The sequence below is a fragment of the Giraffa tippelskirchi genome, chromosome 4 (assembly GCF_054371585.1).
Source record: "Giraffa tippelskirchi isolate mGirTip1 chromosome 4, T2T-mGirTip1v1.2.pri, whole genome shotgun sequence".
NCBI classification, from domain to species: domain Eukaryota; kingdom Metazoa; phylum Chordata; class Mammalia; order Artiodactyla; family Giraffidae; genus Giraffa; species Giraffa tippelskirchi.
The window spans coordinates 199,309,115-199,327,546 of record NC_137278.1 but is presented as its reverse complement, the minus strand read 5'-3'; positions in this window follow the sequence as shown (position 1 = coordinate 199,327,546).

The following is an 18,432-nucleotide window of genomic DNA, read 5'->3' as shown; positions in this document are numbered from 1 at the left end:
CTTGTGAAAACTCCAGGTTCACAGTTTAATGAGGACATAACCTGAGGACTGCTGGCCCTGCTTGAGGACTCAGCCGCCTCTTTGTATTCTTGCCCCTTCTCTGGTCTTTCCCCAGCATCCAGAACAATCTTTCTAAAGGTGAAGTGAGAGCACAGGTTCAGGTGCAAACCTTGTAGTGACTTCTCATTGTATGGAGAACAAAAGCCAAGCCCCTCTCCCTGCCCCTGGGCTATAGGGGACCTGCCCTTGGCCTCCTCTCCCACCTGTCACTTTCTTCTCTTCCAGAATCAAGCCCCAGTGGCCTCTCTTCTTTACTAGGGTAGCCAAGCCCTCTCCCCATCAAGGCCTTCTGTCCTCTGCCTGGGCCATTCTTCCTCCAGACCTTCACCTGCTGCTTCTTTCTCATCCTTCCCTGTGTAAGTGTCACCCCCTACGAGAGTGCTTCCCTGACCCCAGTTCTAAAGTGCAGCCCCGGGCCCTTTACACAGCCTTCCTGTCTGCTACACAAGAATAAAAGCTGCACGAGAACCTAGTCATTACCTCTTGTTTGTTGCCCCATTTCCAGAACAATGCTGGTCCTGTGGTCCTCCATCCAGAAATATTTTTGTGCAATTGACGAGTGGAAATCCACAGGGTAGCTGTGGTAGGGGTGGCCTCTCGGCCTGGCCCCATGAGTGACTCATCGGAGAGCTTGAAGATCATGCTGGAAACTGCAAGTGGCCTAGAAGCTGTGGTCTGAGCCCTGGCTCCGTTTCTTCTTGTTGCCATTCAGGGCCTCCGTGTCCTCACCTGTCTCGGGAGGGAACCGGATTGGCTGGTCTTGTGCCGGCCATGTGCCAGCCATCTCTGTGACTCCAGAGCATCGCCTGCCCAGCACAGGCAGAAGAGCGGAGGTCTTGGGTCCTAGGGCCCCCGCAGTTGCAATACCTCCTCTTTCCATGGCCTCCTGATGTGCTTTTTTCTGGCCTAAACAGAGAGGTAAACAGTGGCAACACGGGGGAGGCCCTGAGTCATGCCGCAGAGGGGACGGGGTGCAGGCAGCCTGGATTTGTGTCTCAGCTCCTCGCTTCCCAGCTGGTGACCCCGAACATGTCCCTAACTTCTCCGAACATAGTTTTGGCAAATAGGAACGCTTATACCCTGCGTGCAGATTCTCAGGAAGATTACGTGAGTTACTCTATGAGAAGCTGAAAGTAAGTGAAAGTGTTAGTCGATCAGTCGTATCCGACTCTTTGAGACCCCATGGACTGTAGCCCACCAGGCTCCTCTGTCCACGGAATTCTCCAGGCAAGCATACAGGAGTGGATTGCCATTCCTTTCTCCAGGGAATTGAACCCGAGCCATGGATTGAACCCGGGTCACCAGGATTGCAGGCAGATGCTTTACCATCTAAGCCACCAGGGAAGCCCTATGAGAGGCTGAAGAGAGATCAGCTCCTTTCCAGTTGCCTGAGAAAGCTGGGTACATCCATGGGATGGCTGGATGCCCAGGATGCCTGGCTTGTTCCCACTGAGGCTGGAAGGGGCTGCAGGGCTGAGAGTGCCCAAGAGCGGGAGCAGGAGATGGGCTGCGCTTGGTGAAGGAAAATCAAAGAAACCATTTGTGAGCAAAGCAAAACAGCATGTTTATTTATTTTGCACCGGAAAATAAATAGGTGTATAAACCTGTGGAGATAGTTCTGCAGAATGTTGTATGTCTCGTCCTTCCCTGGGCAAAGCTCATTTGCATTCCTAGAGAGTGTTGGTTGCCAATGTTCCAAGAAGTGAGGTTGTTTAGTGTGCTGGCTTCCTCACTCCAGCACAGAAGTCATTCCTTTTTGTTTGTGTGTAGAGGTAAAGAACTGCTGCTTGGGCAGCTTTTACTGTTATACACGCCAGAGACTGGGCTTGTTATTATATTATGTTTTCAAATTAATTTTTTATTAGAGAATAGTTACCGGATGAAGCACAAGATGGAATCAAGATTGCAGGGAGAAATATCAATAACCTCAGATATGCGGATGACACCACCCTTACGGCAGAAAGCGAAGAGGAACTAAAGAGCCTCTTGATGAAAGTGAAAGAGGAGAGTGAAAAAGCTGGCTTAAAACTCATCATTCAAAAAACTAAAATCATGGCATCCAGTCCATCTTCCTGACCCAGGAATCAAACCCAGGTCTCCTACTTTGCAGGCAGATTTTTTACCGACTGAGCTATGAGGGAAGCCCTATATATGTCAATCCCAATCTCCCAAATCATCCCACCCCATCTTCCCCCTTGGTGTCCATACATTTGTCTATTTCTCTATTTCTGCTTTGCAAATAAGATCATCTATACCATTTTCTAGATTCCACATATACACATTAATATACGAGATTTGTTTTTCTCTTTCTTACTTACTTCACTCTGTATGACAGTCTCTAGGTCAATCCATGTTGCTGCAAATGACACTATTTCATTCCTTTCTATGGCCGAGTAATATTCCATTGTATGTATGTACCACATCTTCTTTATCCATTCTTTTGTTGATGGGCATTTAGGTTGCTTCTGTGTCCTGGCTATTGTAAATTGTGCAGCACTATTTACAATAGCCAGGACATGGGATTGTTATTTTACCTCCTGGAGCAGACATGACACGTTGGCTCACTCAGAACCTGGAAACCTAAAACTTACCTTCCCAGCACCCAACAGATGGCCATGCAACCCAGTTCTGGTCAATAATATAAAAGTGGACATTTATTGGAAGGAGCATCTCTTCCTAACTAAAAAGACAAAGTTTCCAGAAGAAAAAACCTAGAATTTCCTTCCCATGTCTCTTTTCCTGCCATCTGCAATCTGGATGTGATGATCGAAGGTGTAGCAGCCACCCTGCAACCATGAGGCAAGGCCGGAGGATGAATGCCCCCAGGGTAAGAGCATTGTCTTTCACTGAAACACAGTCCATATTCTAAGACACACCTTTACTTAAGTATCATTAGGAAAGAGACGTGCTGCTGATGAAACCCTGGTTTGTTGGTAAAGCACAGTTGGATTCCCAAGGTGTTAAAACGTGAAAAAGAGAAAAATGGGTCTTAGGGTCAATGCGAATTGAATAAGTGTTTGAGCCCTGGAATATCTACCTCTAGATTCATGTGAGAACAAAGAACTCCTAATTCTTCAGGGCCTGGTTGTCAGGCTTTCTGTTATTTATGGCACCTCCTGTTACTGTTGCTCAGGTGCTCAGTTGTGTCTGACTCTTTGCAACCATGTGGACTGCTGCATGCCAGGCTCCCCTGTCTTCTACTATCGCATGGTGTTTGCTCACATTCATGTCCATTGAGTCGGTGATGTTCTCTAACCATCTCATCCTCTGCCGCCCTCTCCTTTTGCCTTTTCCAACATCAGGGTCATTTCCAGTGAGTTGGATCCTCCCATCAGGTGGCCAAAGTACTGGCGCTTCAGCTTTAGCATCAGTCCTTCCAATGAATATTCAGGGTTGATTTCCTTTAGGATTGACTGGTTTGATCTCCTTGCTGTCCAAGGTGAGATGGGTGTTAATATCTGTGTCTGACTAACGAGGACAAAGAACTGCAGAGCATGCAATCCACACACTGCAAGTCCACTGCACTCGCCCTCCTACCTGCCCTACTCTGTTGCTCTTTTTGCCGGGCAAGTAGCCTTCATGGTACAGCTGAGACAGAGGATCAGCAGCCCTGCAGATACACCCGGGGCCCCTTCTCCCTGTTTCTGAGGACCTTCTTCTGTAACACATGAGAACATGATGTGTGATCCTGGGAACGGGAAGCCAGGACCTCAGAGTCTGGGAACCGTTCTGTCACCAGGTCATTTGGGCAGTTTTCCTTATCCTTTCTCTCACTTTTCTCCTCTGTGCCCACCTCACCCCCTACTAAACAAAAGCACAGGCCTTGAGAAAGTTCCATGTTCGCATAGAGAACATTCATGGTCCCCTTGGCTGGCTGACATTTCTTTCCAGTATGTGGGCCCTGAGGCTGCATGTGATAAAGGACATTTGCAGAAGAGCCTCTGGAAAATTCATCAGCTGCTTTCCTTTGCCTTTGAGGATAGTCCTGGAGACCCTGGATGGAGGGAGGGGGCTCAGAACTCTGACCTGAGGCCAGATGGAGGACCAGTGTGTGCTGATAGCTTAAGGAGGTGTTCTCACCTATTTATTTTTGAATTTTATTTATTTTTGGCTGTGCTGGGTCTTCATTGCTATGTGAGGGCTTTCTCTAGTTGTAGCAAGTGGGAACTACTCTCTCGTGGTGCACAGGCTTCTCATTGCTGTGGCTTCTCTTGTTGCCAAGCACAGGCTTTAGGGCACACAGGCTTCAGTAGTTACAGCACCTGGGCACAGTCATTGTGGTGCATGTACTTAGTTGCCCAGCAGCCTGTGGGATCTTCCTAGCCCAGGAATCAAACGTGTGTCCCCTCCGTTGGCAGGATTCCTAACAACTGGACCACCAGGGAAGTCCTCACCTCTTTATTTATTATTTTTGACCAGCTACATGGCTATGGAATCTCAGTTGCCTGACCAGGGATCGAATACAAGCCCGCAGCAGTGAGAACTCTGGACTGCCAGGGAATTCCCGAAAGTTTCCTCATCAGACTCTTGATTTCTGTTTCCTGAAGCAGACAGGGGGGTGGGGGGAGGTAGGGGGAGGAGAAATTGTTGCAAGGATGTCAGCGTTAAGTAAGAAAGAATGAGCTTTTCCAGATCTCTGTTATCCTGTCCGGAAAAGAAGTTGAGAACAGTAGGGGCAGATTAAATGAGAAATCAATCACGCTAATACCTTAGAACATGATTTTTGAGAGTGTGGTTCGTGGAATCCCTTGAAATGCCCAAGAAGCACATTAGGACGAGAATGGCTCCTCTGGGAATGACTCGTGCAAAACAGGCCTTGCAAGAGCCAGGGTTAGTGGGGGGCGGGGGTGGCAGCCAGGCAGGGGGGAGGCAGTGGTTTCGCTTGACGTGTGCGGCTGGCCTGCCAGCTTTCCCTCCAGGCTGCAGAGAGGGTGGGGGTAGACATGGCAGGGGGCTCAGTGCCACCTCCCTGGCTCCCAGGAGAGGCCGGAATGGAGCAGTGGGTCAGTCCTAGAAGGATTTTCGGGAAACACAGGTAAATGCTCTTCTGAGAAGATGCATGAGAGCAGGTCCCATCTGTACCCCGAGGCCCATAGTCCCGCCTGCTGGCTGGAGAACTGCCCCTTAGATCCCTTGTTTATGCTCGGCCAGAAATTTAGTCCAACAGCCGGCTGGCCGGGCCTCCCAAACCACAGAGATGCCGGAAGACATGTGATGAAGGCCCGCGAACCTCACAGGAAGCCTCCGATTGCAAACACATGTTCCAGACTGCTGACTCTGTGCGAACGGATCGGACCTCCAAGTCCGTGTCGGGGATGGGTGGGGCCTTGCTGTTTGAACGTGTGCCAGGCTGAATGGAGCCTCTGGCTTCAGAGGAGTTTGGGCTGAAAGAGATTTCTTTGGTAAACTGTCCTGTGTGGTAATTCTTTTCCTTTCTTCTTCCTGCATGGGGAATATCAGCGTGCGTGTGTCTTGACCCCTGTGGGGCTGTTGGCTTTTTCCCTCTTGTTTGCCTGCAGGGTCTGTCGTCATCTTTCTCCAACACCCACCACAGGGCTTTGGGCTTCCTGGTGCAATGTTTAAAAATTAAACTTTTTATTTATGAGCTCATTGTCGATTCACAGGCAGTTTTAAGAAAAATGCAGAGAATCCAGGCCCCATTTACCGGTTTCCCCCATGGTGGCATCTTGCAGAACTACAGCAAGTATCGTAAGGAGGATGTGGAGGAGAAATATGCTGGTACTTTCAAGATACAGGGCATCTTATTGCAGGGGTCTCTGCTGTTATCCTTTTATGGCCACGCCTTCCCTCATCCCTCCCCTCCTACTGTACCCCTCAGTTACCCATGGCAACCGCTAATCTGGTCTTCACTTCTATAATTTTGTCATTTCAAGAAAGCTATATAAATGGAATCATAAGTTCTGTAACCTTCTGGGATTGGCTTGTTTTACATCCTAGGCATAATTCTCTGGACATTCATCCAAGCTGTTGCATATATCAATAGATCCTCCTTATTGCTGAGCAGTATTCTTGGTATAAATTTGTCTCCATTCATTCACTGAAGGACACCTGTGTTGCTTGCAGTTTGGGGCTGTTTCGATGAAAGCTGCCAGAAACAGTTGTGTATGGGTTTCTTGTGTGAATACAAGTTTTCGTCTCTCCAGGATAAATACCCAGGAGTGCAATTGCTGGGTTATATGATAGTTGCATATTTAGTTCTTTTGAACAAAGCTGCCAAACTGTTCTCCAGAGTGGCTGTTCCGTTGCACATGCCCACCAGCCATGTGTGAGTCATCATTTCTTTACATCTTCACCGGTGTTTAATGTGACCACTACTTTTTTACTGTGGTCATTCTGACCAGGCTCTATGACGTCTTGATGTGATTCATGTTTGCATGTCCCTAGTCACCAGTGCTGATGAGTGTCTTCTCACATGCTTAATTGCCATCTGTATAGCCTCCCTGTTGAAATGTTTCTTTGTGCTTCTTGCCTATTTTTCTAATAGGATTATTTGTTTTTTACTATTGAGTTTTAAGAGTTCTGACCTCTTCTGGACACCAGTGCTTTGTCAGATACGTGGTTGGCAAATATTTTCTCCCTGTTTGTGGGCTGCTTTTTCATCCTCTTGACAGGGTCTTCTGCAGAGCAAAAGGAAGGAAGTTGCTTAAGATCTGATTCCCGAATCAGCAGGATTTGCTGGTCTACTTTACTCCTTCCCCAGTAAAATAAGCCTTTTTGTCTCTTGCTTTCATTTATTCTGAGTGGATTAGCAAGACAGTCTCCCAAAGTCTGGCAATTCTTCCTAGATTATGTCCACAGTGACCGTGTCTCCCTACCAGCTGGAGGGAATGTAGGGGAAGATGAATAAATTTACTCTAGTTTTGTATGACTGAGAAGGGGTAAGAGATGAAGAGCGTGATTCAGCCATATTATTTTGCTATTTCTAAAAGAAAAACTCCTCATTAAAGCAACAGTTTAACTATTAGAGTATGCCCTAATTACAACCCAGAGTTTACAGTTCTTAAGAAAAGATATGATTAGGACAAAATTAAAATATGGCAGTGAGTATAAGTTGTCTTCCTCAAGTATTGTTTTTAATTACTCCATATCTAAGCTCTGGCTTTCTTCATGCTTTTTTATTTTCTCAATGATTCTAGGCGTTGTAAAGCTATTTTGCTTGTGCAAGGCTTCCAGGAGGCAAAACGAGCCACTGGAAGCTTTGGTATAGACACATCCTTAAGGAAACAATTCCTGGGGGCATTACTACTTTGCCTGTATTGAGAGTTATTCATGACTTACCTCTCTATCCCTTTGCCTGTTCATCCATCCATCTATCCATCTCTCCATCTCTTCCTCTATCCTTCCATCATCCTTCCATCCCTCCATCCTTCCATTATCCATTCATCCATCCATCCACTTGGCTGTTCTTTCATTCAACAATGATTTGGTAAACACCTACTTACAATGATCCTACTATGTTTTACATGCCTTAACACTTAACAAAGAATTCATGTGGTTTGTCAGTTTTTTGATTATGAGATTTTTCCTTCAATAGGTTATAGATCCTTAAAGCAGGGACAAGAAAGGGTCTTGTTACTCTTTCTGTGCCACGTGCCTGACACAGAGGAAGGTACTCAATCAACATCTGTAGAATTGGATTATCTCTCTGACAGCACCTGCCTTCTCGTCAAGCCTCCTGAGACAGGCAGTCCTTTTCCCTTTTAAGTTTCCTGGGATGTTAAAAAAGCACAGAGAGACACTAATTTCATCAGAGTCTGAAAGAGGATGCAAAAAAGAAAAATAAACCAGGACAGAGTTCATACAAATAATCAGAGAGTGTCACTGTCATGATTGCAGAAATGTGGACTGATTTATCCCAGCCCCTGAGAAGAATGTGATTGCTTCATTATGTCTAATCTTTACCATCCTCTCAGCATCCCATTTCTCATTGCTATTCCACATATGGCTCTGATAACTGTCCTGGTTTATGGGTAGAAAAACCAAACCTCAGCCCAATGGCCTAGGGGCTGAGCCACCTCACAGGGCAAATCAGGAACTGAGATACAGCGATAGAATAGGCATTGTTAGGTTTTAATAGTTTCCATCAAGTCAAGATATAATCATGGCCACATTTCATATTTACTACTTATGGAGCTCTTATTAAGTGCCAAGAACTTGATAAGTATTATCTTTTCTCCAAAAGCTTTATTTTGAAAAAAATTCCAAACCTACAATTAGTAGTAATATATAATGAAATGTTGCATTTTACTAATTGCTTTACTTCTTACAGCTAGTTTCTTATACCTAGTTTCACATTTTTGCTTTATTTCTCTCTCTCTCTCTCTCTCTCTCTCTCTATATATATATATATATATATATATATATATATTTGAACCATTTCAGAGTTACATGCAGACATCATGACACTTCCATCCTAAATATACCAGTATATAATTCCTCAGAACAAGGGCATTCTTCTACATAAATAAAATAGAACCATGACATCCAGGAAATTTAACATTAAACCAATTCCATTATGCCTTTTGTGGTGGTTATTTAAATTTTCCCAGTTTTCCTAATAACAATCCTTCCTTTCTTCCTGGATCTAATCAAGGCTTATCAATTGCACTTATTTTTCATGCTTTGTTAATTTCCTTTAATGTAGAACAGTTTCTCAGCCCCCTTTTCTCCTTCCATTGTCAGGAGTCCAAGCTAGTTAATTTGCAAAATATCCCTCAGTTTTAGATTTGTTTGATGTTCCCTCATGGAAAGATTTTGGAGTAAATATTGTTTAACAAGAATAATTGCACAAATGACGCTGTGTGCTTCTCAATTCATCCCATTGGGGGGCGATGTAAAATGTCAATCTGTCCCATCACTGATGATGTTAGGATCACTTGGCTGAGGTGGCTGTTTGCCTGACTTCTATGTCTCATAGATGCCATTTTCCCTTGTAATTAGTTGGAAAGCTGCAGGGTGCTACTGGGTGGTTGTGTGATGTCCCTGGTGGTTTTCGCAATCACTGGCCATGATCATACGTTATCTTTTTAAACTCGCGTAATAACCCTGTGAAGAAGATACTGTTTCCCCTATTTTTACAGTGAAGAAGCTGAGTCTTAGAGAGATAAAGAGGCGTGCTCAAGGCTGGTAAGGGACAGAGCTGGGCTTTTAACCCAGGTCTGGCTGCCTCTCACGCTTCTTCTATTACTGCTCCCCACATCGTTCTGTCTGGAGGTAGGCATCACATCCCTTTTGCTCCAGGCAAGACAAGAAAAAGTGATTTTTAAGATCATATCAGACACAGTTCATTTCAACCCTGGAGTCTCTTTCTTCTTATTCCCTAAGCAGTTTTCCCCTCCCTGTTGAAGCCTTGTCCCTCTTAGTTCACCTTTCACTATTACCTGACATGTGGTGACTAAGTTATGCATTTGTCCAGTGGCCCCTGGACTGTACTGTTCTCCTTTGATTTTCTGTCCTGATGTCCAGGACTGACCGGTGGCCAGCACTGGACTGTGGTGACACCCTCACTCATGGTATTGGTCCATCCAGGTGTGAGGAAGACCACTGCCTCAATCCCCAGCGATGACTTCAAGGGGCTGCTCTCTGGGTCACAGCTTAGGTGGCGGAGATCAATCCAACCACCATAATGTTCTGTGCTAAGCCCTTGAGTAACACTGTTCATCTGGGGTGCTCTTGGGACCCAGAAAGGTGGATTTGAGGGGTCCTGGGGGTGGGGGTAAGGATATACTTTTCTATTGGTGTCAAACTTGCCAGTCAAGAATTGAATTCAAGAGACTTCCCTGGAGATCCAGTGATTAGGACTCTGTTCATTCAATGTAGGGGACACGAATTTGGTTTCTGGTCAGGAAACTAAGATCTCATATGCCATGGGGCAAGGCCAAAAAGAAAAAAGAACTGAATTAAAACACAGTAATGTATTAAAATTACAAGAGTGAAGAGATCACCCGGCCCAACTCCTTTCTTTTGTAGATGAGGAAGCTGAGCCCTAGCGTGGCAAGAGGACCGCCCAAGGTCACAACTGGTGACCCACAGATCTGGGGCCAGACTGGGATTCCTTGCATGTGTGCATGCTCAGTCGCTTAGTCGTGTCTGACTCTTGCAACCCCCTGGACCTGTAGCCCACCAGGCTTCTCTGTCCATGGAATTCTCTAGGCAAGAAAACTGGAGTGGGTTGCCATTTCCTACTCCAGGGGATCTTCCTGACCCAGGGATCGAACCCATGTATCTTGCGTTTCCTGCATTGTCAGGTGGATTCTTTACCACTAGCGCTGCAAAACCACTAAGGTTATGCCCGGGCACACCCTTGCCCAGGGTCAGCCTCACTGACCAGCCTGCCCGATCCCTGGTCTCTCTGCTGTCCCTCTCCCAGCCTTTCTCTTCTCAGATTTGTTTTTTTGGAAGGTGCTGGGTCATGCTTTCCCCCTTCCTTCATTGGTTCATTTCATTGCTAGACCAGCCTGCCCGATCCCTGGTCTCTCTGTGGTCCCTCTCCCAGCCTTTCTCTTCTCAGATTTGTTTTTTTGGAAGGTGCTGGGTCATGCTTCCCCCCCTTCCTTCATTGGTTCATTTCATTGCTAACCCACATTTATCATCCTCCTGCTGTGTGCCAGGTGCAGGGGTACGGAGAGAAAAGAAACACAGTGTCAGCCTAGAAGCAGATCCTGTTTAGCTGGAGGAGGGAATCCATCTGACAACCACCACAGTAAGTGTTCAGTGCCAGGGTAACACTCGCATCTAGAGCCCCTGGGGTGCAGAAAAGGAAGGATGCCTTGATGTTCTGTGGGCATGCGGGAGTTTGCTGGGATAGATGTGACCCCCCTCCCCCCCAGCCCACACACACACAAGAAAGGGGAAGAAAGGACGGGAAGGAAAAGCAGAGCAGACCTTGGTAGATGTACAATGAGAGGAGTTCAGAAGGGACCCAGAAACACAGCTTATCAGGGCCTCGGGAGTAATTGGTGTGGCTGGTGTGGATATAAGTACCACAGGCCATTAACAGCCTGGAGCTGGTTATTGGCTTGGTTCAAAGGTTTAAACGAGAGCTCGGCGTTCTCTGTGGCCGCCCAGCTCCAGAGCTGTTTGTGCTTGTGGGCGTGGGGGTGGGAGCTGGGGCGGGGGAGAGGGGAGGAGCTGAGAAGCAGGGACACAATGGCCTGCAGGTCACTAATTGCTGCGCCAGCTGCCGGGGGCCCTGTGATCCCCCGGCTCAGTACATGATGGACACTCAGTTACCGCTCCAATCTAAGCCTGAATCTGATTCTGCACCGGGGAACGGTCACATCACAAGTTGGGAGGGAAGAATTTGGTGGTTAGACCAAGGCGTAGACAGGCAGTGAATAGTTTGGGTTGCATTGTTCTGTTCCGGCTGACCAGTGGCATGGTCAGGCCAGTTAGGAAGCATCAGCTCTTAGTGAGCTGATGAAATGACTTCATGCAGCTTGGCCGTGGACCCTTGTGCTTGACAATAGTTGGCAACAACCGTGACATTTTATGATGCCAGACTGTTTTGTGGTATTTATATGGATGACCTATTTCATCCTTGCAGTAGCCCAGATAAGATGAGGATATTACTAAGATTCCTATTTTGCATAGGAGGAAACTGAAGCTCAGGCTTCCCAGTTGGCGCTAGCAGTAAAGAACCCGCCTGCCAATGCAGGAGAAATAAGAGATGTAGGTTTGATCCCTGGGTCAGGAAGATCCCAGAGGAGAGTATGGCAACCCACTTCAGTATTCTTTCCTGGAGAATCCCATGGACAGAGGAGCCTGGTGGGCTATTGTCCATAGGGTCGTAAAGAGTCAAACATGACTAAAATGACTTAGCATGCATGCATGCATGAATTGAAGCTCAGAGAGGGTAAGTAAATTGCCCAAGGTCACACAGCTCATAGTGCAACCAGGACTGAATCAGGTGGTGTGCTTTCTGAGCTCACACTGCTATCCACTAGGCCACACTGCCTCCTCATCTCAGAAGGATGTGACTTGGGCAGGAGTTCTAGCACTTCTTATGACGGGTAATCCTGCTGTTCATTTGCTTTGTAGTTGTTCATTGGATGATAATCTCCAGGAGGGCAGAGAGCTGGTCATTTTTTTCACCACTGGGCCTCCACTGCCCAACGCCATCCTGGCTCGCCATAGGTGCTTAATTCAATCCCTGGGTTGGGAAGATCCCCCAGAGAAGGAAATAGCTACCCACTCCACTATTCTTGCCTGGGAAGTCCCGCAGACAGAGGAGCCTGGTGGGCTACAGTCTATGGGGTCACAAGAATTGGACACGACTGAGCGACTGAGCATGCACACACACACACACACAGATGTTTAATGCATCTTTCGGGCTGAATGAATAGCTGTGGGTCAGGCCAATAGGCTGTCTTATACTTAGTTGATTACTCTAGCCTGAGAAGTCAATGAAGATAGACTGTGTATGTTTTTCTCGGTAATGGGGGCTCTGGGCTCCAGAAGGTGGCCTCTGGGCAGCAGTACCAGGGCTCCTCCTACCTTTGTCACTGCCCTCCTCTCCTGTAGTGTGCACTTGTTCGCTGATTAATTTATCCAGCACATAGTTAAACACCTATTTAATCAGTGTACAAGCACCTCTTGCGTGCCAGATACATTTCCAGGCAGAAGTGAACAAAGATAGAAATTCCTCCTGTCTCCCCTGGCCTGTACGCCACCCTCTCAACCCCACCACCTTTGTCTGGTCCCCTCACACCGAGCAGCAGACTCACCATCCCCAGCGTGCTTGTGGCTTTGTTCCCCCAATCCCCTATCAGGACCCCCTCTCCTGTTCCCTCCACCTGCCACTCCGGGGTTTGTCCTCGCCTTCAGTGGGTAGAGGCTGTGCCTCTCATCTGGGAAGACCCCCCTAGGCTTGGTGTTCTCCTTGTTGAGACTCTAAGGTAGGGATGGCATTGCCTGCACACTGGCATCCTCCTGGCCCACCTGTCAGTGTCTGGTGTAAGTGCTGTGAACACTTGTGGAGCTGGTGTGAGCTGATGGAAAGGGCATGCTTGTGAGAGGCCGGGGCAGGTCTGAAAGGAACAGACTAGAAATTTGGAGGAGCAGCTGGGAGAGGGACAGGCAGTGCAGAGCTCATTAGCAGAGCCCTTCAAAGACTTTCTGCTGGCTTCTCTTTTCTCCCAGATGCTGATGTCGGTTTCAGAAAGACGTAAGAGGGCCCTGAGTCAGCAAGGGACAATATTGAAAGGAGAAGTACGATTTGTGCTGTTTGAGGTGAAGATAATTGAAAGAGGAAGCAATGGGATGGGGACTCGGGTCTGGAGAGATGGGGGACTGCTTGGAGGAGGTGGGGTCCCTGCACTGGCACACTTTCTTGGGTATGGAGTGGGCTGATCTTACCACCTGTGCTAGTAGTAAAGATTCCTTCTGCCATTGCAGGAGACATTAAGAGACACGGGTTTGATTCCTGGGTTGGGAAGATCCCTTGGAGTAGGAAATGGCAACTCAGTCCAGTATTCTTGCCTGGAGAATTCCATGGGCAGAGGAGCCTGGTGGGCTATAGCTCATGTGATTGCAAAAAGTCAGACATGCCTGAGCACTGAGCATGCACTTGAAGTAGCATCTAGACCTCAAAGGGGCTGATGCTCTGACCCCAGCTCAAAATCCCACCTGTGCTCAGAAGCCCAGAGGCTGGAAACCTCCCCACCAGGCATTCATCCCACCTTGTCACCCCTTCCTTATTCAAGTGAAGCTTAGTGCGGTCCTCTTCCCATGTCTAAGGGGCTTTGAATGGCGCTCGGGGAGGAGAGGTGGGACAAGGAGACAGAAATCCCACCTTAGTGGCTTCTCTCGCCATGGACGTAGACCGGGTGTGTTCATTTTTAGAGGGGCCCCGGTGGAAGCCACCTGCCTGGCTTCGGAACCTGGCTCTGCAGCTTCCACCTGGGGGGCTTGGGGCTGGTGGTCTACCCGCTTTGTGCTTTGCTTTCCTATCTGTATAATGAAGATGCTAAGAGCATTCACTTCACGGGGCTCTAATATTGCATGTAAGATACTCAGTGCGGCTCCTGACACCTATGAAGGGCTCAGTACCGATTCTGTCCTTACTCACCCTAGCTTTCCGGAGGCTGGAAGCTGCTGTTTGAAGGATGGAGGCTGGGTGCGGCTGCGAGTTCTCTCCTCTTCTCAACTGCAGACATTCGGAATGCTCTTCAGCCCTTGTGATAGGAAAAATGAAATTGGGACGTGGGGTGAGTACTCAGAAGAGGGAAGGAAAAATCAGACAAACAAACAGGTCACAGGAGAAGCGAAACCTGGGCTAAGTGTTTTCAAGAGAAGCTTCCTTGGAACAAAATCTCACACATCAGATCTGGTCACCCGTTAATGAGGGGGTTAGGCTTCCCCAGTGACCCAGTGGTAAAGAATCTGCCTGCAGTGCAGGAGACCCGAGTTGGATCCCTGGGTTGGGAAGATCCGCTGGAGAAGGAAATGGCAACCCACTCCAGTATTCTTGTCTGGAGAATTCCATGGACAGAGGAGGCTGGAGGGCTATGGTCCATGGGGTCACAAAAGGGTTGAACATGACTTACTGACTAAACAATGACAATGAATGAGGGAATTGTTGAATCTCAGCTCTTCAGCTCCCTACATGCTGATCCCACAACCCAGCAAACATGGCAGCCTTGCTGGTCATTTTAGAAGCAATTTCTTTTTTTTTTTAAAAAAAAATATATTTGATGTGGATCATTTTTAAAGTCTTTATTGAATTTATTACAATACTGGTTCTGATTTATGTTTTGATTTTTTGGCTGTATCTTAGCTCCCCAACCAGAGACTGAACCTGCACCCTGGCATTGGAAGCATGGGCTCTTAACCGCCAGAGAAGTCCCTAGAAGCAATTTCTACTTAAATAAAAAAGCAAGCAGTGGGAAGGATGGGAGGATGAGGCAAATGCTTCTGACAGCGGTGCAAACCTTGGTTCTGGTCCAAACGACCAAAAGGGTGGGCTGGGACTCCAGGTTGGTTCAGCCCCACTGCTGATGACACCGGTGATCTAGCCAGTGACCAGAGGGCTGAAACTGGCATGCTGCGGAGACCTTTTCTGATCCCACAGCCCCCAGGGGACTCGTGTGTGTGTGTGTCGGTCAGGTTTGAATCTAACTACGCTGTCCCTCCCTTCAACTGGCTCCTAACTTCTTGCCTCCCCTCCCTTTTGTGTGCTAAGTTGCTTCAGTCGTGTCTGACTTTGCGACCCTGTGGTGCCCATGGTCTTTTTCTTTTAGATCTCTGCTGGTTTCTCTTTCGGGAGGGGGCTGGGCAGACCCAGCAAGGCAGTGTGTCTGGTGGCTTTTGTCTTCTCCAGGGGGAGGGTGGGGGTGCTGGGCTCCTGACTCGAAGAAGAAAAGGATGAGGATGTGCTGGGGGAACAGGTGATGCCGAAATGGAGCCATGGTGTGGAAGACGGAGGACTGAAATGTTAAGGGGTGGGTAGAAAATGTACCAAGATATTTTGAGGGCTAAATGTGTTCTAGAAGTTAAATGCATAGGATGAAATGAATCAGAAGAACAAGAGCCACTTAAGATTTTTAAAGCTGTTGGGTTGCCCAGGCAATACACAGACGTTTTGTGGACGGTTTGGCATTAGCAGAAAACATTTACATGGCATTCACCTCCTCCAGTATTCATCCATGAGTCTCTGGAGTGTTAGTGATGGCCAGGAGACCAAGACCCAAGAGGGCAAGCAGTTTGCTCAAGGTCACAAATCGGGTTTGTTGCAGAGCTGATGGGAGACCCCAGGCCACCCTGCACCTTTTGGCTACCTGCAGGGGCTGTTGCTTGTCAGCTTGCCTTTTGATGCCCTATGCAGGGCACTGATGCCACCTCAGCCTTCAGACACCAGGGAACCACCCACAGTGACCATCCAAGAGGCTGTATTTGACTTCTAAGCTTCTGGCTTCCTGCCTGGGTTCTCAGTTCCGAGCCTCCCGGCCCACTTTCACCTGCGATACTAGAGAGCCCCACGGACCACCCACTTGCCTGAGCCACTGGCTTTTCCTTTTTGCCTGCCCTCCACCCCCGTTGCACCCCTACCCCTGACATGTGTTTAACCCATCGCTGAGAACTTTCAATCCCATGTTAAAAAATTCCCGAACCCCTCCATTTCTCTCCGTCTGGCTCCAAACACCTGTAGCCACATCAGCCTACTGCGTGGCCTCCTCTCACCCACTCATTTGGTTTAGTTTTTATTTCAGTACTTTAAATTTTCTCATAAAAACAGGCAGGTGCGGTGGAAAATTAGAAGTGTCCAAGACAGTGCCAGTGGAGGCTGTCACTCATCAGGATGTCCAGCCAAGACTCCCCTGCAGCCGGAGCTTGGCTCCTCTCTCCCCTGCCTTCTAGAATGTTCTGGGAGTGGCACTGTCCCCTCCCAGCAAATTCCATTCAGGCTCTTCAGTTGGCCAATCTGTGTCTGGGGACGGAACCAAGGGTCTTCTTGGCTTATAACCCCACTCCCTTCATAGATGGTTGGAGTCAAGCAGGACATGTCAACGGGGCTGCTTCCGTGAGACGAGTGCGTGCGGCTTGGTGGGAGGGGGTGGGGCTTGGGACACACACGCTTTAGAGAAAGCCAAAATCGTAACGGTCAAAATCATGTCAAATGTCAGGCGTCCTTAGGGAGGTGGAGATATTGGGAAAATGCTCTGTAAGGCCAAGGAGAATGTAAGACCTCCTTATCTCATCAATTGAGGGGCGTTTTGTTGTTCAGTCACTCGGTTGTGTCTGACTCTTTGCGACCCCATGGAATGCAGCACACCGGGCTTCCTTGCCCTTCACCATCTCCAGGAGTTTGCTCAAACTCATGTCCCATTGAGTTGGTGATGTCATCCAACCATCTCATCTCCCACTTTTCCTCTATGCCTTCACTTTAACTTAAAAACGTAATTGTTCAGAAGAAAAAAAAAAAGTGGAGAGCAGTGCAGACCCACCTCCGTAGACTGTGAGCGTCCAGAAGGCAGGAATTTATTTCTGCTCAGAGTCTTGTGGGTTTGGGTTCAGTGCAGCAGCCTCTGGGGTCACTTTTCTGTAGCTGAGGGCAGGCTAGAAAGACAACCCTATAGGCCATGGACCAGGTCTCCCCCAGCATGGAGCCTGAGAAGCTACCCACCAAAGATCAGGCTTCACCTGGGGGGTCAGCCCCCCAAGAAGTTGATGTCAGCCCTCCCCACACCAGGGAGCATCCTAAGCTCCCTCTGTTCAGCCCTTCGGTCCCTGGAACACTGGGCTGCTGCCTCCTCCACTTTGGACAGCATTCTCATAAGAGCCTGACTCCTACCCCCTGGGGAACAGAACGGACACGCCTTCGAGCCCCACCCCTGGAACTCATAACTGCCCCCTCGGGGAAAGAGGCCCTTTGGAGGCACAGAACTTAATCACAGTGTTTCTAATTTCTTTTCCGTTTTGAAAGATCAAGCAGCCAGGCAGACAAATGTGAAGGCAGAGCCATTAGCCTCTTGGAGGAGGAAGGGTCATAACCCAGGGGTCCAGCTCGAGGCTGCCACTGGGGCAGCTGGCCTGTGTCTCTGCACCCTCGAGGTGGTGCTCGCCTGGGGTGGCAGAGCTGCATCCTCAGCGCTTCCTCAAAGTCTTCGTGGAGCCTGTGGGTCCTCTGAGGGCAGAGGGTCAGGGAGGCTGTGGGGATGTGGGATCTGGGCTGGGGTGCTGGAGGTGGGCATGGAAGCTCAAAACCAGCTCTGCCTTTAGCTCTGTGGGCCTCAGTTTCCTCATCTGTAAAATGCGGCATGGGGTAAGATGCAAAGATGGCCAAGCTTTTCTTTGACCAGTCTGTATTTCCCATGAGCCTCTGAGGTGTCAGGCTGCCGCGCTGTGGTTCTGGGGTTTGGACCAGGGCCAGTCTCTCCATCAAGAAAGGACCAAAGAAAGGACCATTAGAAAGGACCAAAGCTGCTTTCTGCACCCTCTTACGCTGGACAGAGGCCCCTCTCCCTGGAACTGCCTGGGCTTGTCTTGGTGATGGGCACACTTGGGACTTCCCAGGTGGCACTAGTGGTAAAGAAACCACCTGCCAATGCAAGAGATATAAGAGAAGCAGCTTCGATCCCCGGGTCAGGAAGATCCCCTGGAGCAGAGCATGGCAACCCACTCCAGTATTCTTACCTGGAGAATCCCATGGACAGAGGAGCCTGGTGGGCCACAGTCCATGGGGTCATAAAGAGTCGGATGTGACTAAAGCGACTTAACACACAACACGCACATCTTGGTGATAAACAAAGGAAGCTGGGGAAGCGGGTCCTTGTGTCCTACCTGGAAATGAACTTCACCTGTTGTGGGCTAAGATCAGATGGATAAGAGGGGCCAGTGGAGTTGGGCTGTCTC